At 43.6% G+C, this 9,989-nt stretch overlaps 1 protein-coding gene across 1 annotated transcript in view; it reads right to left on the reverse strand.

The window, feature by feature from the left end:
* The window catches only part of CREB5 (cAMP responsive element binding protein 5), a 417,963-nt gene extending 408,225 nt beyond the window's left edge, over positions 1 to 9,738 (reverse strand). The window contains exon 1 of the mRNA XM_032643594.1: positions 9,689 to 9,738. The gene's annotated coding sequence lies outside the window, so the exon portion shown is untranslated. The remainder of the gene's footprint in view (positions 1 to 9,688) is intronic.
* Positions 9,739 to 9,989: the final 251 nt, after the last annotated feature.

The raw sequence follows: 9,989 nt of genomic DNA on the forward strand, positions 1-9,989 counted from the left end.
AAAAAAAAATCTGTGTGTTAATGAACGGAGGTCAAAATTCTCCCGATGAATGGTATTACAGAAAACACAAATATTACCACCACAAAATGTAGAGAAACGTGTAGCTTTGTACCTAAAAAAGGTTTAAAGTCACGTTTAAAAAGCACATGGTTAGAGAGACATGTACTTGGAACCAGACTGCTATGCAGGGGATAAGGAGAGAGGTTCAGGGTGAAATGACTCACGAATGTGGGAATGCAGAGACTCTCGGCAGCATGAAGTCACAAGGGACCGTCCCTGAGGTCTCTCCTCTCCTCCACAAACAATTCTGTTTGTTGACTTCAAAAAAAGATGGGTGAGGAGTTTGGAAATTATTATTTTTTATTTTGGGGTTCTTCGCATCATTTACTGAATGCGCAAGCTGGTATATTGTTCAAAAAATTATTAAAGGAAAACATTCTGGTGTGTACTGAGAAATATTGATTCTCTAGTATTTAAAGGATGACAAATAGAAGGAACACTTTAAGTCTGGGGGGGTTACAACTAACATCTTGACACGAGCAGACAGCAAGTTTGGTCTGACACAAAGCTTTTTAAAAGCTTAGAGCGAAGAAACACCAGGGGATCCAGATGTCTCAAATAGAGTAAAAGCATCCCTCCAAAACCAGCTAAAGGCAAGTAGTCTCTGGGGCAAAGAAGTAAGCTAGCAAAATAACTGAAATGTGGTGATCTTGACCTCTTCCAAAACGGAGGGTTTCGAAGAGTCTGCATGCAAACCAAATCCTAAATTAAGATTTCTCAGGAAGCAAACAATCCATATCGGAAACTGACACAAAACCGAACTCATCTGTGGTACAAAGAATTATCTTCTAAAATATTTAATCTGCACGTTTTAATTTGTATTAATTACATTTTCTTAAACATGTTTTGTGGAGTGCAGCACACTAATAACCGCTTGCTGCCCTTTGAACTCCGAATGCTTTACTGCAATCCCTTTCCTTAAATAGAATCATGGAATATTAGAGTAGAAGATTCCTTAGTGATCAGTTAGAATTGCAATTCTCAACCCTGGCTAAACTTTAGAAGCATTTCTGGAGCTTTTCAAAAATATAGAGGCCCAGGCCCCCACCCCAAACCAAGTAAGTCAAAATGGACAGGACAGGGAAGGTATTAGTAATTTTTTTAATAAACTCCACAGGTGGTTCTGTTGGGCTGCCTGGATTAGAACCATTGATACAGCCTATAGATTTACATTGCCTGACACCATAGTCACTGGTACATGTGGCTATGAGCACTTGAAACTTGACTAGTCCGAAGTGAAATGTGGGGTAATTATAAACACACACCAGACTTCAAAGACTTAGTACCCCCCCCCCGCTCCAAATCATAAAGTATCTCATCAACATTTTTATATTGATTATATGTTGAAATGATAATATTTCAGATATATTAGGTTAAATAAAATTATTAACATCACCGGTTTGATTTTTTAAACTATTTTTAATGTGGCTACTGGAACATTTAAAATTACATATGCGGCTTGCATTTGTGGCTCCCACTGTTGAAGAGTGATGTCAAGACCAACACTCCTTTATCACAAATGAAGAAACTGAGGCAGGGAAGCATAATGGGTTCGAGGCAGCACTTTGGGGATACCCTCTTCTGGCTTCTCAGGCTTTTCCTGTTGCCTTAAACCACACTGTTGCAGAGCTAGGAATTGCAGAGCCTGGCATGCCACCAATCAGATTTCAAACCTTTCTTTATTTTGTCTTGCTAATTGTTTCTTCTAAGGTTTGATATTGAAATCTATTTTGCTTATGGAAAAAAATCCCCTCTCTGCTGTGCACACACTTGCGATTTGTTATTGCAGGGTTACTCATGAAAGCACAGTAACTAGAATGGATGTTAAAAAATAAATCTAGGGCTTCCCTGGTGGCGCAGTGGTTGAGAGTCCGCCTGCCGATACAGGAGACACGGGTTCGTGCCCCGGTCCGGGAAGATCCCACATGCCGCAGAGCGGCTGGGCCCGTGAGCCATGGCCGCTGAGCTTGTGCATCCGGAGCCTGTGCTCTGCAACGGGAGAGGCCACAACAGAGAGAGGCCCGTGTACCGCAAAAATTAAAAAAAATTTAAAAATTAAAATAAAAAAATAAATCTAGAAAAACATTAGCATAAGGAAAATACAGAGAATAAGTGAAGAGGACTATTAAGGTTTTTAAGATGTAGATGGTCAAGTTCTAGCCTGTGAATATTTTATCCTGCTGCAGTTTAATAAATCACCATGGAGACCCTCAACATTCTGAGGTTCATCTTCAGCACAGCATCAGCCCCTGCTCAAAATTTAGAAGTCTGAGCCTATAATATTTCTTTCCTTCCAGAAGGCAATGTTTTTCTGGACAATGCTGTCATTGCAGTGAGGCAAATCAGCTCTTCATAATGGCACACCTCGTCATACCTAGGTACCCTGTTAGAAGTGGTCTTTATCCTCAAAGCCTTCTACCTCTGGTGCATGGATTAGTACCTGGTCATTCAGAAGCTGAACAGCATTATAGTTGACTTAAAGAAGAAAATCTTGTTTTGACAAAGTAAAATGGTCCCACCAGATCTGGCAAACGGAGATAAAATGTATTTCTTCTAATAATCAGCTAATTCAAACAAAAACAAAGATGTTTTTTGTTTCGTGTGGTTTTCCCCCCTTGGGAAGCCAGCAGAGAGAGAACTGCATAAAACTGGCTGAAATGTGTTATATTTGAGAAATCATGCAACACAGGGGCTCCTCAGTGTAATCAAAGAATAAAAGAGACCTAAATTCTGATATTAAAGTGTTCATGCAAAGAGCTGGAAAGGAAAACTGTGGGTCAGGCCAAACAACACACACAGTAGATGCATTCAAGATTTCTGTTGAGATATTCTTGTGCTCCATCCTAAATACAGCAAAACCTAAACATCATCTTAAATCAAATGCTTGGTGCTCTGGAGCCCCCTATGTTGCATGCATGAATTCTATTAGTTATGATTAGTCAAGTTTTGCCATTCAAACCTCGAACAGCATACTTCCAGACTCAACTCATTCCTTATTCACCTCTAAACACTCTCATATACACCAGCCTGGAAAGATAATATATTACAGACGGATCCTAGGCAAAAGCGCATCTGCCAGTGTGAAAACAGCACTTGTTACTCTATTCAACAAAAAGAAAGATTATGTCTTTTAACTTTAAGAATTTTTTGGATCCTTTCCTCAGAGACGAAAAAGAAAAGACAGGAAGTAAAGGAAGTTACTGCCTTATTCTGAGACAGTCCTGTAGACCATTTTTTGTTTTGCCTGGACTTTAGTCTCAAATGAAATCTGAATGGTGTAGTTTTACAGGGCATGTCTAATCGTATTGGTAAAGAAGGAGAGCGGCCTTCAACTAAGGAGGCCAATATTAGAAAAATCAACATTGCAGATATATAAAAATAACCAGAATAGAAACTATAGGTTGAGCTTCCCTGGTGGCGCAGTGGTTAAGAATCCGCCTGCCAATGCAGGCAACACGGGTTCAAGCCCTGGTCCGGGAAGATCCCACATGCCGCGGAGCAGTTAAGCCCGGGCGCCACAGCTACTGGGCCTGCGCTCTAGAGCTCACGTGCCACAACTACTGAAGCCCTTGCGCCTAAAGCCCGTCCTCAGCAACAAGAGAAGCCACAGCAATGAGAGGCCCACGCACCGCAATGAAGAGTAGCCCCTGCTCGCCGCAACTAGAGAAAGCCCGCGTGCAGCAACAAAGACCCAACGCAGCCAAAAATAAGTAAATAAAAATAAATTTCTAAAAAAAAGAAAAAAGAAACTATAGTTTCTATGGTCAGGGCATTCATTCAAAAGATCTGATAAAAATTTGTCATTGAAAGGTTAGTGATCAAAAGGCTTGAAAAGAGCAAAGCATCCAAAGCCATGGTTATGCTTCCTTCAGGACAAGGGCATTTACAGCCTGACACATGGAAAAGACCACCCAACCTGGAGGCAGGGACCCAGCTTCTAGGCTCCGTTTGGCACTCTCCAGCTCTCGGCCTTAGATGAGCCAGGAGAGCCACCAGGCCCGAGGTTCTCCTCTGCAAAGTGACGAGATTGGTCTATCAATAAGACTCCCTCCAGTTCCAGCTCTGCTTAATGCTATCACACAAGCCTACTTCACATCAGAACCCCTAAGCCAAGAGGAACTCTTACTAAGATTAGTTCAAGCCAAATGCCAACCTGGTAGTTTTCAATCCTTGTTCATCTTAGGGTACAGATTACAAATATGAACCTTGAGGAAGTAGAAGGAAGCAGCTAAAATATGTACTTTTAAAGTGTTAAGTTGATTCTGATCTATTTCTCGGAAAAGATAAATGGGCAACAGAGTGAGCTTGGAGGAAAGAAATATGGAAATGTCACTGTAACATCTTATACATTCAGGAATTTACCCTAAACTTGTAGCGTTTTATTTGGAAGGTACCAGAGTCTCAGTAAGAGCTCGAAAAAATTTTACTTTTGTTCCTGCAACAGTACTACCAGTATTACCTGGACACTTGTAAAAGCCTTCTCTCTCTCTTCTCTTTTCTTACATTAAATCCATGATTTGTGATTCCCAACAATGAAATACTAATGGATCCTCAAAAAACACTAATTGCCCATTTTTTCCCCTAATTACAAAATGTAAGAACTCTTTAGTGAAAACATTAAACATGATGTCATTTTTAAAGTGTCAGAGTTTCTATTTAAAGCAATGCCATAAAGTAGATAGCTTATTTAGTTTACAAATAGCAACACAAAAAGGTTCTTTAAGTCTGTTTAGCATATCTAAAAGTGCTTCTTTCTCACATTTAAATATTTGGAGCTGGTCGCCCCCCCACCCCAGTTTATTACCTTATCTCAACTGTGCAATTTTCTTAAATAGGATTCAGAGAAATAGTCCTAGATTTAAATTTTTAAACACTGATTTATAAAAGCACTGGTTGATTCCCATAATACAGCTCGTAGTCAAACTGGACAAGATAATGAATTGACTGAGATCATTGTTCCATCTTCATCCAAGAAAGCTGCCTCTAAAAAAAGATCTTAAATCGCTGTAGAAATCCAATTTGGAAGAAGCAAAAGAAGCATATAGATGGGAAACACCAGCCATAATCACATTAATTTTGTGGCTAACAGCACTGCTTTGAAGTGAAGAAGAAGAAGAAAAAAAGATGACTAAAATAATAAGTCCACTCAAATCCCCAATTTTAATCTAACAACATAACCAGAAGAAAACCAACTACAAAATGTGACACAAAATTCAAATCTTGGTGGTCCAGTGAACATCACACCCCCCCCCACATACAAAATCATTTTCAGCTTAATCAGAAGCAAAGAAATGCTAAGGAAACACTATAGGATTGTGGTGCATCATTGCTAAACAGCAAATTATAGCAAGAAATCAGGAGAGCAGGAACCTGACGTTAGTATGAACACAGCCACAGAAAGTCTACAACTGATTGGTTTTGAATCCACAGGTGTGGGAAATAATAGCGACAAATAATCGTAACAAAAATATTCAACTTACTGTCATTGAAAAGCTATACAGGGAAAATCTCTCTAACAAACTACTATTCACTTAACCCCTTATTCGAACAAAAGCTGCGACATCACAAAGATATAAAAATAAAGGCACTGTTTCCACTTTTTTGTGGGAATGTTCTAATTAGCTCTCTGCTCATATATAAACTATATAAGGTCACAACTGACTTCTGATTGACAAGCAATTTATGGATATCAGCAATTTACAGTCAAAACCAGTTGGCTGGAAGATATCAACTGAGTAAACAAGTTTAGTCTGAGTAAAGTTGAAAAATAAAAATCTCAGGAAAGCTTGTGGAAAAGAGAATTCTTACCTGGCATATTATTTCACATGCTTTGTAGCTTCCCCACTGCACTTCCCATGCTCATGAACATTATTTTACCCAGGAAATAATGGTCTTATTCACACACACACACACACACACACACGCACACACAAAACCTTCCAACATAATGCTATCAAGTCCCAGGAAACTACAAAAGCAACATTAAAAGTCAGTGCAAAGTAAGAATTCCATTTGTGAATCTCACCTATGAAACTACAAGATCGTTCTCCTGGAACCAACTACAAAGTTCCCTTTCTGCTTAATAAGTGTAATAAACATCACCTTACCATTATCTGTAGAATAAAATCAGCAACGTGTTGCTTCCTGCAGACACCAAATCAAATTTTTTCTTCCTTTCTTTCTAGTAACTTCTTTTTCCCCAGCAAGATTAGGAAGAAAATAAAGCTTTGAGTATTGCCTCAATAGTTCAGACCTCAAGACTGTGAAACTAGCTCTCAGTAAGAAAAAAAAAAAAAAAAAGAACAGGTCTGGTATTTTAAAATCACTTCTGCAGCCCAGAGGTACCTCCTGGACTCCCGTACCTCCTCTCCTTCGGGCTCTAAATTTCTTTTAGTAATGAGACTAATTTTTCCAGTAGCCTTGAACTCCCCAGATTTAACTGACATGGAAAATGTGACTAAAAACTTGTAGAACTGTCTAGCCTCCAACCTTACACAGAATCAACTTTGTTGTAAGTATTGAAGAACACCTCGCAAGCAGCTACTTGCTCCTTTAGACTCCTGCACGACACAGCACAGAACACCAAATAACACTGCGCCATCTAGTTAGCAAGCTGCACTCTCCATTCCAGAAGGGGGGACACCTTCAAACCCTGGGACTTAAGGACTTGTCAGAGTTCAGCTGCTCTAAAGGTCCAATTGTTTATTTAAATAAAAAAAATATCGCTACTGAGATAATCCACATCTAGTGGATATGGGAAAATTTAGGTTATAATGGCACTACAAACTTTTACATCTAACTTTGATTTACAAGATAAAAGCAAGTTTTAAATTAAAAGGGCTTTCTGTTAATAGAGCTTATTATTCTGAAGACGGGGAATGATTTTCTTCGAAAGTTGTCCCTGGGTGCATGCCTATTATCTTTGCTTTTCCCCTTCCACTAATGAGCATTTATCTAAAGAGCCTGTTAATCCTCTGATGTGTGCTTCTGGTCAGAGGTAACAGTTTGAATAAAACCACTAATCACTGATCACTAAATCACTGATCATTAATCACACTCTCCAGTGCTGGTGACCCGGGCCATTTTCCCCTTTAGGTCTATGTATGCATCACAAACAAGGAGTTTAACATTTTAGATGCATGTGTATTGTGTGGAGGTTATACTATTTCATCTCTAGATGTGAATAAATAATAAATACTGCCACAAACTTGGGGAAGGATGTCAATTAGACCCCAGACAGGAGTTTCACAAATGCCTACTCTACAGCATGGCTTTCACGCTGAAGAAAGTAGATCTGATTATAACAAAACATGTGTTCTTCAAGAAATTCCCACATACTCAGAATATAAATTTTCCTTTATTTAGCTTTCACCAACTCCAAATCAGAGAGCACTCAAATCTTCTGCACCCACCACCCCCCATCCAAAAGCCTGTTAGGAAATCTCTTGTTTGATTTCTGCTGCACACTGCAGCGCCCCCATCCCCGAGTTCTTTTTACTTTTATCCCCTTAAACATGTCACACGCAGTATTTTTATTTCAACTGCCAGATACGTGGATTCTGACTCAATTCAATGACTTAGTATTTAACTTCCTCTTTAAATATAGAAACTTAAGGTTAAAACACACGCACCAATTTATTGTATGGTACTTTGGGTTCGACGACTCACATTCCCTCACTTTGGAAATGAAACGTTTAGTCTTGAGCCTTTGGCTAAATTTGGTTTAGTCAGCATCCTCAATCATCCCTCTTCGGATAACCGGTCTGAGGAAGGCGCTATGTAAAATTAAGTACTTTGCTTGCAGCGAGTGTGTTGTTTTCCTAAGTCACCACAGGGACACTGTATTATCATAATGTCTCTAAACATTTCCTGAGATGCCTTTTCCATCAGAGCTGAGCATTTTTGCCCTGGAGAAGAGAGCTCGCTGGTGCCTTTCTTAAATAATAGAAAAGGGCAGATTGTGTGTGCGCTGAGCAGGCACCGCGCTCCCCTCAGCCACCAGAAGCTCTTACCCTCACTCCGGGGACTGTGATCTCCCCAGGGAAAGCAGTAAAAGGCGTAGGCAGGGCCAGAGTGATAACAGTGTGGGCGGGAGAAGGGGTGGAGAAGGAGGGGTCCAGGAGGAGAGGGCAATAAAGATGCCCAGGGAACCGGCGATTGTACTAGTACGTTGGGGGCTGGGGGCGGAAAGCATTGTTGCTTTGTCAGCACTTCTAAGCCCCCAACCCTTGAGTATCTGAAGCTGTTAATCAAACACTTACTGGCCTGCAGAATGACGTAATGGACCTGTATTCAGCCTTTATTCCTTGACACATGTCAGAGAGGGAGGGAAAAATAAAAATCAAACACTCAGCGGACTCTGACAACGAAATCTACAAGCAGCCCACTTCAGTTCCTGGCCTTGAACAAGCCTCAAGTGGAGGCTGCACTCGTTCAGGGAAAGTTGGGGTGGGCTAGATCAGAGGCTTTATCTACCAGATACCTCCCCACTACCTCCTCGAAATAAATCTATAGCAAAGGAAAAGCGGGATGCAGCCGCCGGAAGAAAACATCTCCTTGGTTCCTTTGTGCGTCTTGCCCCTCTAAGAACGTCTTGAAAAGTTTTAAGCGATTCCGTGGAGAATCTGCTGGAGAGGAAGACTCTGCCGCCGGGTCCTGAGAACTGCCACCGCGCCGCCGCGGCAAAAGCGGGAGCTGTCATTTGGGGCAGCGGCGGGGAAGAGGTAATGATGCCAGCGAGAACCGGACAGAGGCAAGAGGCGGCTGGAGGAGTGATGGCGAGGAGACCCTCACCACGCTCGAGCCTTCCGCGCCTGGAGTGAAAGCCAAGTGCCCTCCAAGGACGATGTCCCCTCCCCCAGCGCGCGCGCCCACCACCTGCGGTGGGCAGCTCTGCGGAAGAGGTGGCAGCAGCAGGCTTGGCACCCGGGAGGGAGCTAGCCCCCCGTGCGCCCGCCCGCCCGTCCGCCCCCTAGGTGACCCGACGTCCTCGCCGCGCCCGCTGGAAGTTTGCAAACTTTCTCCGGGGGTTCCGCCGCATCACCGGGAAGTTGGGGACGCGGGGGGAGGTTCCTGGCTCGCCGTCTCCGCTGCCGCCGCCGCTGCCGCCGCTTGACCGCACTTCTGGAGGGTTCCGCACCTTGCCAGGTCTCTGGAGGCAAACACACACCCCCGATTCATAACTGTTCCCCGTGTCAGGGAAACGCACGCGCGCTCCCACACACGCACGCACGCCGGGGCGGACACGGCGCTCGTTCCACGTTAGCATCCCTCCAGTCGCACGGCGCGGCGGCCACCAAGACGCGCTCCGGGACGGACACGGCGTGGGGTCTCTGGGATAGCCTCAGGACACAGCCGATTCCACAGTCCACCAGCATTTGAGGCCGGACTTCCCTCTGGTCCGCCAAAGTGTTTACAAACACAGATCACCCTCCAAAAAAAATGCATCGCATCTTCCCTACTCCTTGCCCTGCAACCTGCCCACTGGACCAAGTAACCTCGCGGCTGCTGCCGAGAACCAACCCCTGCAAACAAGTACGCTCCCGAGATGGCTCCCGCGGCAAGTGCAACAAAAGTGTCTAAATGCAAAAGCCCCAGATGTGGCCGAGCCGTATTTTTAGGAACTTACCAAACAAGTGTGGAGAAGGCAAGAGCGGAGCCCGGGTGAAGGGACCACGTTGGACTGAGCAAAGATTACAATACATTCTATTTAGAGTGCATTACATCACCCCCCCGGTGACGTCACGTGGGATTCCTGAACTTCTAAATCATTGCGGTCCGTGGGGGAGGGAGGGAGGGGCGGGGCCGGCGCGCCGAGGGGGCGGGCCGCGCCCCGGCCCCGCCCCGCCCCCGCCCCAGGAGCGGACCCTGGTGCACCCGCGGGGGAGCGGCGGCGGCAGTGGCGACCGCGCAAGCAACAGCTTGCTGAG

This window comes from Phocoena sinus, chromosome 9 (assembly GCF_008692025.1).
Source record: "Phocoena sinus isolate mPhoSin1 chromosome 9, mPhoSin1.pri, whole genome shotgun sequence".
NCBI lineage: Eukaryota > Metazoa > Chordata > Mammalia > Artiodactyla > Phocoenidae > Phocoena > Phocoena sinus.